Source organism: Acomys russatus, chromosome X (assembly GCF_903995435.1).
Source record: "Acomys russatus chromosome X, mAcoRus1.1, whole genome shotgun sequence".
In the NCBI taxonomy this organism is placed as follows: domain Eukaryota; kingdom Metazoa; phylum Chordata; class Mammalia; order Rodentia; family Muridae; genus Acomys; species Acomys russatus.
The window spans coordinates 120,756,488-120,775,967 of record NC_067169.1 but is presented as its reverse complement, the minus strand read 5'-3'; the positions used below and the strand labels follow the sequence as shown (position 1 = coordinate 120,775,967).

At 42.6% G+C, this 19,480-nt stretch overlaps 1 protein-coding gene and 1 non-coding gene across 2 annotated transcripts in view; one reads left to right on the top strand and one right to left on the bottom strand.

The window, feature by feature from the left end:
* Positions 1-19,116, bottom strand: part of Mtm1 (myotubularin 1) — a 117,389-nt gene extending 98,273 nt beyond the window's left edge. The window contains exon 1 of the mRNA XM_051142567.1: positions 19,044-19,116. The gene's annotated coding sequence lies outside the window, so the exon portion shown is untranslated. The remainder of the gene's footprint in view (positions 1-19,043) is intronic.
* Trnav-uac (transfer RNA valine (anticodon UAC)) lies at positions 8,212-8,284 on the top strand. Its single transcript has one exon. It is a non-coding gene; the product is annotated as a tRNA-Val (tRNA).
* Positions 19,117-19,480: the final 364 nt, after the last annotated feature.

Genomic DNA, 19,480 nt, shown 5'->3' with positions numbered 1-19,480 from the left:
TGACAAGGGCAAAGTGTGTGTCCATTTGGCTCATGATTGTATCCTGGCACACAAGAGCATTAACACTAGTGAGTGAATGGCTGATTGTGTGGAAAATATACACTATCATAAGACATCATGATGGAGCTGACTTCAATACTGATTTACCAAAGCCCACAACACTGGAACTAGAAAATATCATTGAAGCTTAAAGATGAACTATTAACCCAGACAGATGGCACATGCAGTACTCCTAGCAACTGGGCAGTCAGAGGTCTGTTTGTTCCAATAGTTTAAGACCTGTCTCGGTAAATCTTATGTTCGTGCACCACAAAATATTGTTCTTAAACATGATAGCAGAATGGGAAAGATGAATTAGAAAGGGCAGATCAGATGAACCTAACCTGAAATTATTTTTCTGACTAAGGATTATATAAGCAGGTCATGGGAGATTCTTCAGCAATATAAAATCAGGATTTACTAATAAGATACTTAAATATCTAATGGGTCAGTGTTTTCAAACTAAAGTTACTATTGCTAAGTCAATAAAGATATTTAAAATCCAAGGCTATATATCACTCACTGTCACACTGCCTCCTTGTACAAACTATGAAGGGACAAAGCCAAAGCCAAAGGTGGTAGTGCATCCCTGTAATTTCAGCACTTGGTAGAGGCAGGATTCAAGGCCAGCCAGAGCTACATCACACACACACAAACACACACACACACACACACACGCGGGAGGGGGACAGGTAGAAGTGGGGTGGGGGAGAAAGAGACAGACACAGACAGAATACTTGTGGGGAAATGCAGTCTAAAATAAATATAGATGAATAAAACTATCTCCACCCCCCACTTTTAAGATAAAAATTCATTATATGATTCACTCTTTCCCAGTGTGTCATTTGAAAGCTTGGTAATGCACTCCTGTATTCCTAGCACTTGGGCTGGTCAAGCAAGTCTGGGACACACACACACACACACACACACACACACACACACACACACACACACACACACACACAGAGTCACATCTATCCAATGGTAGGGTGTGACCCAGAATCCCCAAGGGTCTGGGTTTAATCCCCAGAGGCATACTTAAAAGTATTGATCTCAAATTGTGAAACTCATCAATTTCTGAACATTTCCATCACTTCAAAGAGAAGCCTCATGCCCATCAGTTATCACTCTGCGGTCCCAGTGCTGAAGCCCTTCAGCAGCCAGATAGATTGTTTTCTATCTCTATTGTTCTGCCCACTCTGGGCCCTTCATATACATGACATCGCATAGCATGCTCTTTATGTCTGAAGCCCTCTCTTTGGAAATTACATGGAACACTGTTACTGTTAAAAGCTGGATCAAACACAGTCCTCAGAGATTCAAGGGCCTGGGTGATGATAAGAGTCAGTTCCAGAGTAAGCCTGGCTTTAAATTTTCATCAGTGAGCCTCTGTGTCAAATGTGGTGGCTGATCCCCAGGCCGCAGAAGCTGCAGCACTGAGAGGTAGATTTTGGAGCTAGTATCATTCCAGTCCAACTTTGGAACTAGGGGCTCTGACCTTGGGCAGGTTACCTAGTTTCTCTGAGCTCATGTCGCTACATTATCACTGTTGGGCAAAGTGAGTTAATTCAAGAGAAGAACCACTCCATATATCTGTTAATAATTATCAGCATTTTAATTATGAAAGGCTAGTTATTCACTGTGATCAACACAATAATTCTATGAATCAGCCCTTGCCTTAGAAATACCAGGGATAAAAGCAAGTCAATACATGGACAGTGTTTGGCTACTTTATGACTGAATTATAAATTTAAAAACTGTACTTGTGCACAATGACTACAACAGGAAGCAATGTGACACTTTGAAAGATGCCCTAAATGGACTAAATACCCAGGGGTCACGTATAGAAACAGCTATTCACTTGGTTTATAAAGCATTTTGCCGAAAGCCTCAAGTAATAAATTTTTCATCTTTTTTACTTAAAAAAAAAAAGTCTTGATGTGAGTGGGTAGGTGGAGAGATGGTTCAGTGGTTAAGGGCACTGACTGATCTGCAAAGGACCCAAATTCTAGTCCCAGCACCTACATGAGACAGCTTACAACCAGGTCCAGGGGTTCAGATGCTCTCTAGCCTTTGTGGGTACCTGCATACATGTAGCACACATAAACTTAGGCATACACACATGCATGTAAATAAGATAATAAATATTTGTTTAAAGATTTCTTTACAAAGCACTGGTTTTTGCTACCTTGGCTTTAATGCAAAACCTAAAAATTCCATACACAAACACAATTTTGATCCTCCCAAGAGATTTTTTTGTTGATTTAAGCCAACTACCCTCCTGTTACAGAGGGTACAGGCAATAGAGAGGGTTACAATAAGTTCCTGGAGTGAGTCACTGGCAGGGCCACTAGCCTAAGTCTCCTCACATCACAGAGTACTTTTCATCTGGGGAAAGTCTTCCAAGTGTCTCTCAAAGCAAACTCAGTGGTGTGTGACTGGTTGTAATCTCAGTACAAAAGGAGTTCTAGAAGACAAAAACCAAAATACAGTTAAGGAGAACTCAACTCAGCCAGCCCGCTAGTTCCTGGGGCCTCTACTCACCTCAAATAAACATTCATAAAGATGATATTTACTGAATAAAGCTTAGTTTTAAATACACAATAACCTTCACTGTCTCTCTTGAAATTCAAGACAACTTCAGTCGGCCTTCCTCTCTCCCCATTTGTGTCTCTCATTTCAGCACTTAGCACCTTTCAAATAGTCACTGTGGTTACTGCCCACCTCCTCACAAGAGTTAGAGCCCTACTGGCAAAACAGTCCCTATTTTCAGGCTGCAATTCCTGTGTTGTATTCATTCCTGTATCTGTAGGACCTATAACAGTGACTGGCACCTAAGGCACTTAATAGGTTATATGTTAAATGAATTAACCGCTCAATAAAGACTTAGACAAGGATCTTGACACTATTTCACATAATCCAGGATCCCATGAAAGTTTATTAAAATAAATACAAAGGTTCCCTGATGATACTCTGGGCAGCTTACACTGTGAAACAATTTGCACCAAAGAACTGGGACAGTTTTGTCCGCTTCTATAGCTTCTCCCACCAAACAGACAATTTAAGACATCCCAACCTCTTTTCCCACACATCCTTTTTCCAGACCAAGAAACCCTATAAAAACCTTAGATCATACAAAGCACCTGGAGTATATAACCAGGAAATTTACAGCAAGTAGGGGTCATCTTGATCAAAGCAGCATGGTTGCAAATGCATTTTGCCCTGGACCTCACAAGGCCTTTGCTCTGGCATCCTAAATACTAAGCGGAGGGAGCTTCATCTCCAGTGTCACCTGATTTGTAATCACTGGCCCTCGCAGAGTGCTTCTGCAGAATTTTCTTCAGTAAAAACAGAACAGTAAGAAGGAGCATGATGCTTTTCCCCTTTGACCTTTCCTAATGCGATTCAATCTTCGAAAGCCTGTCAGCTAATAAGGAGTCATGAACAGGCAGCCTGAGTTTAGAATTCCTGTCTTTTGAAGACCGCTGTCTTTGCTTAGAAGTCCATTTTGAAAACAAATGTCAAGAAGCTCAGGCAGTGGTGCACAATATTATTAGATCTAATACTCCTTTTGTTATAAAACAAATTCTGCAAACCCCCTTTGCTAGCTTAAGATGAGAACTGCCGATGGTATCAATCGAAAGACAATGTTCCCTATCTTCTTGAATAGCCCTGTGTGTGCACATGTGTGGAGACCAGAAGACGACCTTAGGTGTTAAATCTCAGGTACCATCTACTTTGTTTTTTGAGACAGGATCTCTCATTGGTCTAGAGCTGACCGTGTAGGCTAGGCAAGCCCCAGGGATCCACCACCTCTACCTTTGTGGTGCTGATTTTACAAGTGTATGCTACCACACCTTCCTTTTTAATTGGGTTTCGGGGATTGAACTCACACTTGCACAGCAGGTACTGAGCCATCTCTATATCATTGATTCATATCATCATACAAAGCAATGGGTTTCATCACAGCATCTTCGTGTGAGTCATTATACACTTTGTTTTCTTCTGCTCTCTGACCCCACCCTCCTCCTCCCTCTCCAGTTGCCTTCCTTCCTCCAGTCAGTCCCCCTTTCTGAAATAGCAACATATTGCCCTAATTCTAGTTAGTACTTTGACCATGGGGCTACTCAGGAGACAAGAAAATAAAAACAGATCTCATGATGCCCTCAATGAAACTACTAGCTGCACACAATAGAACTGTTTACCATGCCAGTCATTCTGAGCCTACTGTAACTATCAATTTATAATCTACATTCGCTTATTTGGGAAAAGGGTACCTCAACCCACATGAAAATAAACTATGATATGAAACAGTAGGAGTTTGTTTTATCCATTTTTCCTTTGACCAGGGATGGCAAACTGCTCCTGTAAAGGGCTAGATAGTATGTGAGCCATAAATCTCTGTTGCAGCTACACAACCTGGCAATGTAGCAACAAAATACTGGCATAAGAACACCACATTTCAATACAACTTCATTTACAGAGACAGCCTACTACCTCCTGCTTTAAACCATTAAGTTCTTGCCAAATGAAATTTCCTTAGCCAAAGTAAGTAACAACCATGCCCTTTTAAACTGAAAAAAATAAAGTATTAACGCTACCTTTTAGTTCGTCAAAGATGTTACTATGCCCAGCTTCAATGTGGTGTGGTAAGGTTGAAAAGGAGGATTCTCTACTCAGGAACTTGAGTTTGCAATCCCATTTCTGTCATTTAGTAATAATAGTCCTGCAATATTGCTCAGAGTGCAGTTCTCTGTCTGTAAAACAGGCATGAAACCACTTGTCCTAGCTGAAGGTGAACAGGATATGAAAATGATACCACAACGTTGTAACATGCCAGTTCCCTCCTCCAACTAGAGGCTTTCTTTCCCTGAACTCTTCATTCATTCTTCAAACTAGTATTGAGGGCAACTTTTTCCCTGGGAAGACTCAAACAAATATCTACCCACTCTTTACAAAGCACCACCAAAAAAACCACAGGACAATTCGATAAAAATTCAGCTTGTGGATTAGGCTTACTTACAGAGTACAGGTGAGGGATTACTTACAGCAGCATGAGTGAGCCCAAAGCAGCTGCTCCACCAAAAGGACACACCCAGCAAGGATGACAACGTCTCCACTGCTGCATGAAGTCCCCCTTCAGTCATCCTTCCATCCTCTATGCTCTAGCTCCTCCCAACCAGAAGCCATTTGTAAGTAGAACAGAATTGTATACAGCTAGCCGGGAGGTACAAAAGAGAACGCTGGAGATCCAGTGAGGGTCCAGTGACTGTCCCCACACTTTTCAATGGAGGAATGTCACAGCTGCTCTGATGAAGATGATGGCTCTTGTGATAATCTAATCTCAGCAAGTGGGTAAGGGGCCAAGTAGACATATGTGTGAGATCAACTTATCTTAGCTACTTCAAACTTCAGGACTAAAAGTTATGTGGTTTGATGAGAGCTTTAGAAAGTGTAAAGTGCTAAGTAATTTTTCACGTTGAAAACCACTTTCCTTATCATTTCTAAGAATTCAGCTCAAGCCAGGCATGGTGGCTCATGCCTTTAATCCCAGCACTCTGGGAAGCAGAGGTAGGTGGATCGCTGTGAGTTTGAGGCCAGCCTGATCTAAAAAAAAAGAGTCCAGGACAACCAAGATAACACAAAGAAACTATGTCTCAAAAAACTAAAAAAAAAAAAAAAAAAAATCAGCTCAAAGGTGCATCTACTTTATAGCTTTAAATGTTGCAAAGATCTTTGGCTGAAACCAATTCAGAGGCAGCTGAAAAGCAGTAGAAATGATTCCCCCCCCCCCCCCCCAGCAGCCAGCGACAGACCTTGGGTAGATCCATTTACTCTATTTCTTGGTCTTCTCATGACAAATAGCACATCTTCAGGATAGGAGCTTAAGTGCCATGAGCTGTTAGCCACACAGCAGGGTAACGTTAGATAGCATAAGCTGAAACTGATACAGCAAATAAACTATTAAAAAGCTAACAACTATCAGGTTATTTTTTTTTAATGGACAAAGGCAGCATGGTTATAGGGTAAACATTTAAGCAGACCATTAGAATCACCAATGGATCTTGTAACATTCAAACACTTGACAGTAAACAAAGTTTTAAAATAGGAGCAGGATCAAGTTTCTATGCACCTGCCAACTCCAATACTCACAAATCCAGCTAATCTGCTCCAAAACAAAGCAAAGTCTTTCGTTGAATTATTTTCTACAGTGAGCACAATTCTCCAAAAGTACATGTTAAATTCATAAGTAAAAGATATATTTTCAAGCAAAAAGTTCACATGGCAGTTGCTAAGGAGCATAAACGAGTCAAAGGGTTAGAACTATTACAGAACTTCACAACATTTTCACTGCATTTAATTACATTATGTGAACTTTCACAGCTGCAGGTTAAGGGATCCCCAGAGAAAAGCCCAGAGATTGGGTAGTAATGGCATAGTCTTCCAACCAGAATTAGTGGTACAGGGATGGGGGATAGCAAGACCCTTTAGCGCACATGTGAAATTTCTAGGAACAAATGAGAGAAGGGCTTTGGGTGGAACCTGCGATTGAAATCAGTTCTTCTTCCAGGTGCTGTCACTCAGAGGCAGAAGCAAGAGCTTTGCTCAGGCTTCTCTCCACATGTGCACACTTGGCTTCTTTATATATCACGTGTGTGCCTAATATTTCCTATTGCACACTGTACTGCATCCTGCAGTGACATCTTGGGTCTCCTCCTCTGTTAGAATTCTAGATCTTTCTTCCTAAAGGTTAGGGCTATGTTTTCTGTTACTAGCACACTTTTAGCACACTGCACCCAATAAAGAGCATTGCCCTTGAAATTTTCCATGACTTTGGACATCAGCCACTAAAGGTACCAGGATGGATGTGTATGTTTCTAGTTGCCATGCATAGCTTCATCAATTATGGTCTTCTACCTGTGCATCTGTGCTTTGTTATAATGTTCTCCTGTAATGGCACCCTTCTTACTAATGAAGGGCTTCCCCTCTAATCGCTGTTCGTCTTTAACTACATCTCCAATGGCACTATTTACATATAAGATCAAATTCTGAAGTACTAGAGGTTAAGAATTCTTTGAGAGAGCAAACCACACAGGCAGGATATCACTCATGAACTTTAACTATTTACAAAATTATCACCCCAGTATATGGCTACATTCAGAATAGTTTCATTCTCCCAACTATAAGCATTCCTCGAACAGTTATAAAACTATCACCAAAATTTTGGTACAGATACTTAAGATAATGAAGTGGCATCAGGGTAACTACTTCTGAGACATTCTTTATTCAGTATATGGAATTACTTAATCTTGTTTCCAAAGAGTTCAAAAGGAGCTAGCAAATATACACTAGGCACCACAATGGGTGATTCAGAAATAACTTGAGAGGCTGAACAGATGGTGTGTGTGTGTGTATCATTACCTGCTCGGGACCTGAGTTTGACTCTGGGCACTTAGACCGTGGCTCACAACTATCTGTAACTCCAATTTGAGGGTATCTGATGCCCTCTTCTGGCCTTTGTGGACATCAGGCACATTAGTGGCACTCAAACCTGCATACAGGCAAACCACCTATACACATGAAATATATTTAAAACAACAACAACAACAAAAATCTTGAGATAGGTCTTCGAGAAGTTATGTGGGAGACAATGGGCAAATCTAAGTTGGATAGAGGCAAAGTAGATATCTGAGAAAATGATGCTCATGTGGGAATAAACACTATGACTAAAGCAAAAGCTGTCCAGCTACTTGTGAACAGGGACCATAGCTTCCATTTATTGACTGCCACCCTATCAGCCATTGCTCTACGCACATTTTAAGTCATTTAATTTCCACCAACAACCTCACTTGTCAAGTGACACAGGTTACTTCATATGACAACTGACAAATATGGACAACAAGAACAACTTGTCCACCAAAGATTAGGGAGGTCACACTGAGGTAGCCTAGCCCTCTTAACCAATAGATGATCAAATAAAAATAAGGATATAATGCTTTCTGCCTGAATAGGCAATAACAACATATTAGAAGGGGACTCTACCCACATATATTTTTTTAATTTTATAGCCAGAAAGAAGCCCAGCCTTCATTTTTAGAGTGGAGTAAACAAATGGAGATTCCCTCCATCAAATCTATGTCTCAGAGGCACTTAAAAATATTCCCCTTACCTGGTTCCATAGTGTAGTGGATATCACGTCTGCTTTACACACAGAAGGTCCTGGGTTCGAGCCCCAGTGGAACCACGTGGTGTGGTGCTTGTTGCTGGGCGATGGTGGCGCACGCCTTTAATCCCAGCACTCGGGAGGCAGAGGCAGGCGGATTGCTGTGAGTTCGAGGCCAGCCTGGTCTACAAAGTGAGTCCAGGATAGTCAAGGCTACACAGACAAACCCTGTCTCAAAAAGCCAAAAAATAATATAAAATATTCCCCCTTATTTGTCCACTGCATTATTACTTTGTGTTGTAACGGCTGTTGTTAAACATGGATATTTTATTGCTGGTGGACACAAATAAACAGAAGGAATACTCCATGAGGTGCATCTAGGAAGTGCTGAGGCTCCCGTTAAAGAGGCTCGGCACATATGCAGATAAATTATTATTCAATTAAGTCCAGTCATTCCAGCACTGCTGCTTCTGTCTGTCCCAAGTACTTTTTTAAAGGTGTGGTGGTGGCACATCCCTTTAATCCCAGCAATCGGGAGGCAGAGGCAGGGGGATCTCTGTGAGTTAGAGGCCAGCCTGGTCTACAGAGTCCAGGACAGCCAAGGCTACATATAGAAACTCTGTCTCAAAAAAATTGTCTTTTGAAGTTTAGAGGGGCTGAGACAGGACGATGAGTGTGATTTCCAGGCCAGCCTTGTCTACCTAGCAAGTCCCAGGGCAACTAGTTCTATATGGTGAGACCTTGGTTCAAAACAAAATTCCCTTCAGAAGTTAAAGATGCCACATTAGAAAACTGAGCTGTATCTCAATTGTAAACCAAAAACAATGCTCGTACCACACCAGTGCCCATTCTAATACATGTGCCACACAGTGATTAGGGCCTAATGCTAAATGCTGAATCCCCACTCAAATACACTACAGATGATAGTTTTTAAATGCACCCTTCTGTGAAGTTAATTCCAGAACCTGCAGGAAAGTGCCAATTGCTGCTTCCCAACACTCCTGTATATGAGGCCCAGGGAATGCAGCTTGGCATCTCTTAACTGTTGAAAATGCTGGGCCTGATCCATTTTTAAATAGTCCTAGTTTATAAGAGCAAGTTGACCTTGCTCTTATAAAAAGCAGAAGCAGGAGTAGTCACTTGCAATAGGCAGCTTGCCACACTAAAAGAGTGTCCAAAGGGAATCCCCAAAGACTGACTTAATTAAAATCTTTGGAAACTCACAAAGAGAAAGCATTACATTGACCCAGAGAGTATGGACAGCAGTCATTTCCTACTCGGGCAGCTACCTCTTATTCTAGGCATCAATACAAGCCACCCTTCATCCCTGTTGCAGAACACAGTGATAGGGCTGAACATTTCTAGACCTTGATGTCATTGGAAGAGACGGTCTCATGGATTAAAATAAATCCAAGGAAAAGGCAAGAAATATAAGGAAGGGAAGAAGATGAAGAGGAACTAAAATCACTATTAACAGAATGGAAATGACAGAATGAAGAAATTCCAGTTCAAGAACAAAGATACCTATTGGATCTGACAACTTCCATGCCCTTTGAACAAGCAATAAGGGCTGCTTCTCAGATCAACAAAGAGAATTCCCAGGTTCCAGATGCAAATTCTGTTACTAACAGTAAGAATAAAAGTTGGGGTGTGATGGGCGGGGAGTGGACATGAGTGTTGTACTATAATCAATTAGGAGATCCCAATTATCTTTCTGAAGACCGCGTCTGAAACATAACCAACAACATATCATGATTTTTTAAAAAATGTCCAGAAATGTAGGAATGCTACCTCTGGACACCTACAGCTGGTAAAAGAAAACAAAAACAAAAAACAATGGGGGAAATGCAAAGTTTTAAAACAATGAGAATAACTCCACACAGTTCACTAGGCATGAAACATGGTAGGTATAACATGGAAGAAAGAAATGAAACTTTACTTATCACACTAGTACTCAGGAGGTAGAGACAGGCAGAGCTCTGTGAGTTCAAGGCCAGCCTGATCTACAGCATGACTTCCAGGGCAGCCAGTGATTTCCAGGCCAGCCAGTGAAACATGTCTCAAAAGTTAAAAAACAAAAAAACAAAACAAAACAAAACAAAATTCTGTTGTAGAAAAACCAACAATGTCTTTCCAAAGTATTGTGTTTCACAATGCAAATGAAAACATGAGTTCATGATTCCACACAAAGTTGCAATGATTGGTTGTAGCTCAGCACCAAACTGAATAACTCAAATGGTTATCTATTAGTGAACTGTGGAATACCTCTCAGTAATAAAAGGTAGGAGTTACTGACTGACATACACAACATAGATGAGTATAAACAGCACAACAAAGCAGCCAATCACCAAGGGCCAGATAAACCCAACATCCAAGTGTCAAGGAACTAATAGCATTCACCCTGCACTCTATAGTTGTGAAGTTAGGAATCAGTATTGAAAATTGCTGGCAAATATTTTCAGACTTAAAAAATGTACTTTTAGAAACTTCACAAATGAGCATGGAAAGGATAATAAGCTAGAATATAATACTAATGAAACTACTGTTTTGAAGCACTCAAACAATGGAATAAATACAAAGAGGAAAAAATAAAGAGAGCCCACCCCTGACACTATTAACGGTACTCTGCTATGCTTGCAGATAGGAGCCTAGCATAGTTGTCCTCTGAGAGACTTCACCCAGCTTCACTTTGAAACAGATGCTGAGACTCACAGCCAAACATTGGGCAAAGTGTAGGAAGTTTAGTGGAAAAGTGAGGGGAAGGAGAAAAGGGCCTAGAGGTGATAAGACCAACAGAACCAGCTAACCAGGGCTCAGAGGGCTTTGCTGAGATTGAAGCACCAACCAAGGACCTTACATGGACTGGACCTAGGTCTCCTACACAGATGTCGTCAATGGGTATATTTATGTGGGTCCACTAGCAAGGGGCGTGGGGGCTGTACCTGATATGGACTCTGTTGCCTGCTTTTTGATCAGTGTGCCCTAGTCTGTCCGTTAGGCCACAGAAGAAGGGGACAAACTCAGTCCTGATGTGACTTGATGAGCTGGGGTGGGTGGGTAGGGGTGCTCCCCTTTTCAGAGGAATAGAGGAGTAGGAGTGGGGGAGGGAGTAGGGGACTGGGAGGAGAAGGGGGAGGGGGCTACAACTAGGATGTAAAGTGAATAAGTAAATAAATTAATTTTAAAAAGAAAAGAATGATTTCTGGACTAGATCTCAAGTGGAAAAAGCAAAAGTCGACGTAGTGTGTAAGAAACAGGGATGCAGATAGATCTCTATCTGATTGTGGTTGCTCAAGCTTTCAACAGAATTGAGACTGTCTGTGGTAGAGGAAGTAGAGACATGTCTGTCCAGCGACAGGAACGTAATCAAGAGGTTTTTTGAACGTACCTTGCTATGGTTCAATCTTAAAATAATTTAAAGTTTTAACTATTCAACGATTAATAAAAACTTGAAAAAAAAATGAAATATAATCACATCATCATGTTGGTCCTATCACCACAACTGAAAAATCCGGTAAAACTAACTGATAAAAGGCAAATCTGGGTGCGGTCGCGTACGCTTGTCATCCCAGCACTTGTGAATGTGGAGGCAGGACGATCAAGAGAAAGGCAGCCTCTGCTGCACAGTGAGCTTGAGGCCTACCTGGCCTACATGAGATAATGACATACAGGGGAGGGGCAGGTAGGCAAACAGTCAGATTGAGACAACTGAAAACCTTCCAGGCCCAGAGGGCTCTGCCCTGAGTTCTATTACCATTCAAAGAAATGATAAGCTCCAACCTTACAGAGACTTCCAGTGAAAAGAGAAAGGGAATATCCCAACCCATTTTATAAGGCTAGCACTGTCAATCACAGTATTAAACTAGACAAAAGCCAAAGCCAAAACTCAGTGACAAATACAGACACTAAAATAGTACCAATCAAATGCTGCAGCAGTACGCAAGAGTGTGCAGCCACCGGGTCTGTCCCAACAGCCCGGATCAGCTAATGTTGCAGTTTGATTAGAAAATCTCTTAAAATAGCCTACCACATCAACAAATTAAGAGGACTGTGTGACTGTATCATTACCAAGACACAAAGGGGGTTGGTTAAACTTCAACTTTTGTTTATGACCCCCAAAATGGGTGTCAGCACCACATCTGCAGGAAACTGAAGATAAACTTAATCCTTGATGATGAAATGTTAAAAACAACACAACTTCTCAAACAAGGATCTTGGGCTCTGGCCCAGACCTGCTGAATCAGAAGCTCTAGGAATGGAGCCAGGGAACTTGCACTGCTGCAAAAAACCCCTCAGGTGATTTTGGTGCTGCTGGCTAGTCAAAGTCCAACCTGCACTGTGCAGACGGGTCCCGGCAATCCTGGTGCCTCCTGACAGTGGCGTTAGAGAAGTGACAGACCCTAAAGCAGGTGCTCTCAGTGGAGCTGTGTAATCTTGTAACCACAGAGGACATTGCAAAAATGCCCATGCAGGGCTCACCCAAGATTAATTAAACCTGGAGGTCTGTGGGTAGGGCTCAGGCAGCAGGTACTTAAAATGCTCCAAGTGGTTCTAATTAGAAGCCAGCCTAGTAAACCACCAGGCTGCAGTATTCCTAAGGTGAGGACATTTCTATTTTTAGGGAGGTGGCACCCTCTCTGAAAAGCTAGGGAAAAGATCCTTTCACACACACACACACACACACACACACCTCAAAAAAGCACACATTCCACAACAGCCTGCTTCATCCGCCCCCTCATCTCTTCTTTCCTTCCTTGATTTATTCATTGGAAACAGGATCTCACTATAAAGCCCAGGCTAGCCTGAACTCCTGCTCCAAGTGATGAGATTACAGGGGTGTCCAACACTGCCTTCTTAACAGTGATACAAAGTGACCCCATAGTCAGGTGAAATTACAACCTCCTGGTTAAGATCCACCTAAAAGCCTTTCAGAAAGAAACTTGGTACTTATATTAATAATTTCACCCTCAAAGGAGACATTATGTAAAAGCAATGGGCTAAAGGCTTGGCAAAGAGTAAGCCTAACATTAATATCAGTTATTCCAGAGGCAGCTGGTTGGGCACTGAAAGCCAACCTGATGAAATCATCCGCAAATCAAAGCCCAAAGGTATCTCTCAATGCCTTACTGTCGCACACTGTAGCAACTGGCACAAGCAAACCTTCAAGATGCACCATGTGCCTAGTGGAAATGGAGAAGTCCTATAAGTAAAATAAACAAGTGGTTTCCAAGTCTAGCATAAAAAAAGGGCAAAGCTTCATTATTATGGTAATTTATGTAAAAATGACAGCATTCTACATATAATTGGTTACAAAACATATGCTGCAACTTATTTTGTCTGTTTACTTTTTCAGTCTAGCACTATAAAGGTTAGTGTTGTTTCAGAGGCTCAGGAAACCAGGGTGTGACCAGGTAGTCTTCTATCAGCCACCTCCTACTTTCATTTACACCTAAACTGCATACTCTGCAGGGTTTCTTAGCAGCCCTGATAGTCTACATAAGTCACAAGCTCTCAGGAGCTCAGGGCTAAGGACATGCAGACAATCTTTGTCAAAAAAGAGAAATTGTTTGAGGGCACAGAAATATGGGAATCTCTGGAGAAATGATCAGAGTTGATAACAGGAAAAAGGAAATGTTCTGCAGGGTTAGACTCAGCCTCCACTTTACATTTGACCTTAGCAAAAAGGTCAAAAAGCAAGAAGCCACTATTCTCTACTTAAAAAGCCACTAGACTGTCTTGAAGCAAGAGGCCTCTTTGACAGAGGTGGGACATGTCCTTTCTTATATCCCTAAACACTGTCCTGCACAAGGAACATCTCAGAACCAGGAAACTCTAAATTACATGATTGCTGCTAGTCACACAGCAACATGTGAAGGGGCCTACTCTCCTGAGGTCTCCCCAAAGTCAAAAGCAAAATTCTGCTGGTTGCTACCCTTCAACAGCACTAACGAGGAGGTACCCTATGAGTCACAAGGGATAGTCCTTAGCTGAGGAAAGCAACTGGGATCCCTTCTTGGCAACACTGAAATGAAGTGAAGTCCCTTTTCTTCTAAATCCCCACCTAGCAATTTCAGGGCCATAAAGAAATTTAAAGGTCAACAAAGGGAATTTAAAGCACTGCCACCCAACACTAGGAATGTCCTTATAACTCACCTCTGTCCCAGTCACGCCCATAAGGAGGAAGGGATGACTGATGGAGCAGTGTGCTCATGAGGAGCTCAGGAAATAAAGTGCTTCCTTCTCAGCAAAAGTTCAAGGCTGTGACATCAAACTCTGTTATCATATACTAAAGCACGGGCGCTGCTGCATGGTGTCAATGTTGGTGCAATGGCATGAGAGCTGGATGGCTTCTAAACAAGTTCATCTTATTTTTAATTATTACCCTTAAACTTTCCTTAGCCCTTTCCTATCCCAAACACATTTGCAAACAAAGCAAAAATGAGCCTATACTTACGACAGAGCCCAAAAATCAAGAAGCTAGGAAGGAAGGGATGGCAAAGCAATGTGTGAAATCCCTCCCAACATTACATTCAGACTTTTCTATTGATCCACTATCAGAACCTGGGTAGAAAGGCCAGACACAGACTCTACTTAACATGTAAGGAGCATGATATGTAGGTATACAGCAGAATGATTCAAATATGCTCAAACAATTCCATTTACAAAATGCCTATTATGAGTTCTGGGCCAGGTTAAGTTTCATACACATTGCATTAACCATCTGAAGCCTCCTTCTTAGATGAACAAAAAATATAACATGCAGGAGTCACCTGTCAAGACCAGCCAAGAAACCACAATACTAAACTATTGGAAGTATAAGATGTAGTGAAGTTCCTTGTAGACTCATCTTGAGATACTGAAAACCGAATCCAAGTGTCATGCAAAGGGAACTCAGACCCTGTCACTTACAAATAGGACCTGTCATTAACAAAGAGGGACGGTGACAGTGATATGGGGAACAACCCCATCTCTTCACCAGATAATGATGACCTTCTATTCTTACATGGAACCATGAGCATCTACTGTAGTCCTATTGAGCAGCCAAGGCCTGATCTAGATAGGAGAAAAGAAAAGCCTTGATGCCTACACACTTGGATTAGAGATGAGTAAAACTCTATGACACAGGAGTCACCTAGGTATTGATATTTAATTATTGACTACACAGTTCTACTGCTTTAGGGACGCATGGAGTGGAAACTAAAAGGGATACTGATGTTCCAGGTCCATTAGAGCATAAGAATAAAATACTCCATGCTTCAGTGATGACAGAAGTGGAGTTGAGGCAGAGGCCACACCCACAGCTCCAGGGCAGGACACAGCCAAGAACAGGAAGGCAAAGTGGCCTCTTATACCAGTTCTCCAAATAGCAATGGCTTAATTAACACTTAAGTACAATAATGGTAATGCTGCATTATTTACAAAGAGATCTACTGCACATTTGAGTCCCCTTAGGTCTTTGGAAATTTGGCAGGGCAAGTTGTATTACTTCCATCTTCCACACAGAAGAACCACCAGCAACAAGTTTAATATAACTTGTACAGAGTCACACAATTAAGAGAAACTGAGACCTCAACCTATGTCTAGAATCCAAATGCAAGGAGTGTCCTATTCACTGCCTCATAGGGACAAGAGGCCCATTTGCCATTCCTTGGTCTTCTGGCAGAAATACCAAGAAAGCTCTTGTGTGTAATATCAATTCTCTACAGAGATGTTTCAAGATTCTTAAAAAGAATGCAGTTGCTGTGTAATTGGTACTGCAAGAATTGCCAATGAAAGACCATCTGCTAATGATAGAGCATTGGAGTCGGAAGGCTCCTCCTGCTCTATTCCTGTTTGTGGCAACAAGCTGACTCCAAGTGAGCCTTCATTCCATATAGCAAAGGGACTTTAGTACTTCAAGATCTGAAGACTGCCACTGCCACCTGCAATTAAAGGCTCACACCAACAATGAAAAGCAGAGAGATGTCTATAAAATCCACCTTGCTGGATTTCCAATGGCTTGTTAAAACATTACTATTCCCATTCTCAACACAAGTGTCCAAAGCGAGGTGTGGTGGCACATGTATGTAATCCCAAGATGCTGAGGCAGAAAGATTGCCCTGAGTTTGAGGCCAGACTGGGCTATATAGTGAGGTCCTCTTTAAAAACAACAAAACAGAACCTAACAGAAAAGGGTTCCATGTAGCATGCAAGTAAATAGCAGTTAACTTTCTTTGAATGCTTACTGTGTACAAAAATGTTTGAAGCATTAAATGTAGAGGAACCACTCAGCCCGCCCATTAACCCTTTGAGAAATTGAGACGTAGAGGTAAGCAGCTTGCCCACATTCACTATGGCTTCTAGACTGCTCAATCCTGAGTTCATACCTTCTAGGCCCCTCTGAGATCTGCCAAAGAGGAAAATGAACTAGAAACCAGGAAATAAGGAAATTACAACTTCCAAGAGGTCATAAACAGAATGAGAGAATAAAGAAAAATGAACGGCAGCCATTATGCTACTGTAAAGTTGGATAATCTAGAAAAACTAGGAACACCAGCCTTTGTAGTCATCTGGGCACTGGTTGAAAATATCACTTTGGGAGCCCTCAAAAGTCTCTGCTTTTCTCTTTACTTTGGAGCCCTCAATAAAAGCTAGAATCGTGTGTTTTCAATGGGTTCTAAAGCAACTACATTTTATTAACTCTCTTTTCATTTTGAAGCAATATTACAGTATTTTCGTAACATTAGTCATTTTTAGAGACCATAAAGATTGTTTTGAAAATACTGAACATACAGAATATTAAAAGGGGTGATACTGAGTAGATGACTCTCACAGTGATTTCTCATTAATGGCATTTTATTAGTGAGTACTCTTGTTCCTCAGATCTTGACTGCACCTTTATTCTGGAACTATTTCAAAGTGAACTAGTATCTCCACAAGCCAGGCAACACATAGAGAGATGATCATTTCAGATAACAGGTTCACAGTCCAAGCCTTCATGCAAGAATAGAAACCCATGTGTAAGGTAGGCTGAAAGTCCGCAGCCAGTGGCCAGAAATCAACAGAGACTTCTGCCTTTATAGTGGAGCTATTTAGCTAGGGAGCCAGAAATCCACACAAAAACCATCACTCTAAGTGTTTGAAATCACTATTTGCACTGAAGGGAGAAGTGAAATGAAAAATGAAACTGTGATAAACTTATCTAAGAGGCACTTGTGGGAGAAATGAGGACTCCACAGAATGAATTTCCTGGATTCAGATATATTTCAGTTTTCAAAGTGTTTGTTTTATTGGAGAATAGCAACTATCAAAAACCAGAAATTGAAAGTGGTGACAGTGGCACCCTCAATTGTGCCAGCTTGTCTTGCTATCGTTGTACACTTTCAAGGTTTATTTTTTTACAGCTCACCTCTGCTGGTAAACACATCAGTGCTTTTTTATCTTTATGTCTGACACCCCCTATATCAACTCCATAGCACCTTAATCGTGTGTTTGTTTCCCTATTGTCTTCCTGGTGCTTAGGCCAGAAACTGCAGGTACACCATAGGCTATGTTTGAAGAATGAATGGAAATTCTCACCACTTGAGAGATATAAGTTAGAACTTCAAGGTAAGGAGACCAATCATATGATGAGAATAAATCTAATCCCACATAATTGGTAGCTACTTTTGAAATCTTCAGGAGCCTGTTCCACTGCTACAGACATGGCCACCAATTTGAATCTTCTCCAGTGTATGCTAGATCTAATCCTGTAAAATGCCCTGAAATCATTTGTAGTCAAATTTAACAAATGCACAGATCCTTCCCAGCATACGTGATGAATGAAAGGTAGTAAACTGGTTTGAGGAAGTGGGGGGCGGAATCCAAAATGGCTTGAACTGTAGTAAAACTTCAGGCTCAGGCTCAGTCCTCTAAGGTAGATACTTCACAATGAACAGAACTGAGCTGTGGTAAGAGGAACCCAGACTAGACAGACACCAAGAAACCCCCAGAGACTTGCCTCGTCACATCGGTTTTGTCATTAGGTTGTGAAGCCCACGTCACATTAACCTCTTCTGAGCCAGAAAAGATCTGGTTTAGAAACCAGCTACAACCCGCTTGTCTCCTATCTCAACTGCGTCTGTCAATCCTGCAATATATTTTTTTTCGCAGGAGATTCACTTTATTTTTGCTTAGGCAAATACTAAAATTAGTTTTCACTTCCTGAGCGCAGAAGACAGTTAAGGGAGGCAACCGGGTCAAGAGAGCTTGCTAGTAACTGTTCACACTTCCGACTGGGTATCAGGGAACTAGCCGTTCCTTCTCAGATCTTCTCTCAACTGTTGAAAAAGCAGATACCACCCCCCACACACCCCAGCCCCGTGTATGACACAAAATCACTGGCCAAGAGCTACAAAAAAGGGTTCTCGGCCAGTGCCAGGGCCGCCACTTGGCAAGGCCACCAGGGATGCAGCGGGTGTCCGCCCCGTGAGCAGGGGCAGGGCAAGGAGCAGTCGCCTTATGGCGGCTGTCCCGCGCGCTGACACCCAGACACTGGGAAGCAAAGTAAGGGCAGTGGTTTCAACGGCCCTCAGCGCTCCCCATTCCTGTCCCAACCTCCGCCAGCAGCCACCTACGGATCTACGACGAGAAGAACTGGGGAAGCCAGAGGGAGGCACCTGCCCGCCGCTCCCGGGCCTCAGCCCTGCCTCACGGGGACAGTCAAGGCACTCCTGCGAATCCCACCCCCACCCCCGCAGGACAGTCAGGCCCCTCAAGACCGGCCGGCCCAGGGAGTCCCTACTTTTTCCTTCAGACCCTCCTATCCTGGGTTACTGCAGTGCCCGGCTCCTTGCCAGGCCAGCCAAGAATGGTCACCCACCTCCGGCTCAGGGAGCCACCGCTGTTGCCAGGCTGCTAGCTCCGGAGCCCTGCTCCGCCCACTCCACGCTCGCCCCGCCCCATTCACGTTCGCCCCGCCCCTGAGCCCCGCGGAGCCCCTAGCTGCTGTTGCCTTCCCTTCTCCCAGCTCTGATTGGCAGGGGCTGGGCACGTGATGTGGGTTGGGAGGAAGGTGCTGGGTGACCTAAGCAGCCTCTTCTAGCTCTTCACCGGTGAGGCTGCTGGGAAACCCTGTTGGACGGGTCCGGAACGTAGAGGCATCTGGGAATTGTAGTTGGCAATATGTAGTTGGCAATGGGCAGAGCCAAGATACCAGGGTCCATCCCTGTAGGAAAGTTGGAGTCAGTGCCAGGCCCAAGCCAAAGTCACTGGGAAACTCAGTACGTCTGTCCAAAAAAGGGAGAAATCTAGAGGAAA